Below are 346 nucleotides of genomic sequence, written 5' to 3'. Positions count from 1 at the left end.
TTACTGCATAGGCTGGAGTAAAGGATCCCACACAAGTTAACTTTAGGGCTGGGACCCACAGGCTGACGTCATAAGCAGCTGCCAAAGAATTTGCCCTTGGGACTGATGGGGCTCTTTCTCTCTGTGCTGTGGGATAACTGTGGGCTCAACGTTGGACTTTTTTGGGGGTGTGCACCCACCTGCCTGAAGGCGTCCAGGCTGGGCAAAGAAGGCATGATAGGGAAGAGGTGAAAACAATGTGTAGAATCCCCACACACCTCCTTTTGCAAATGTCACTGTGCCACTTTTAGCACCAGTTCATTGTGCCAGTCTGGCTGTAGTGCCCCCTCCCCTGAACTCCACTTGG

This window comes from Chrysochloris asiatica, unplaced genomic scaffold, assembly GCF_000296735.1.
Source record: "Chrysochloris asiatica unplaced genomic scaffold, ChrAsi1.0 scaffold00361, whole genome shotgun sequence".
In the NCBI taxonomy this organism is placed as follows: domain Eukaryota; kingdom Metazoa; phylum Chordata; class Mammalia; order Afrosoricida; family Chrysochloridae; genus Chrysochloris; species Chrysochloris asiatica.
Note: the sequence above shows the minus strand (reverse complement) of the source record.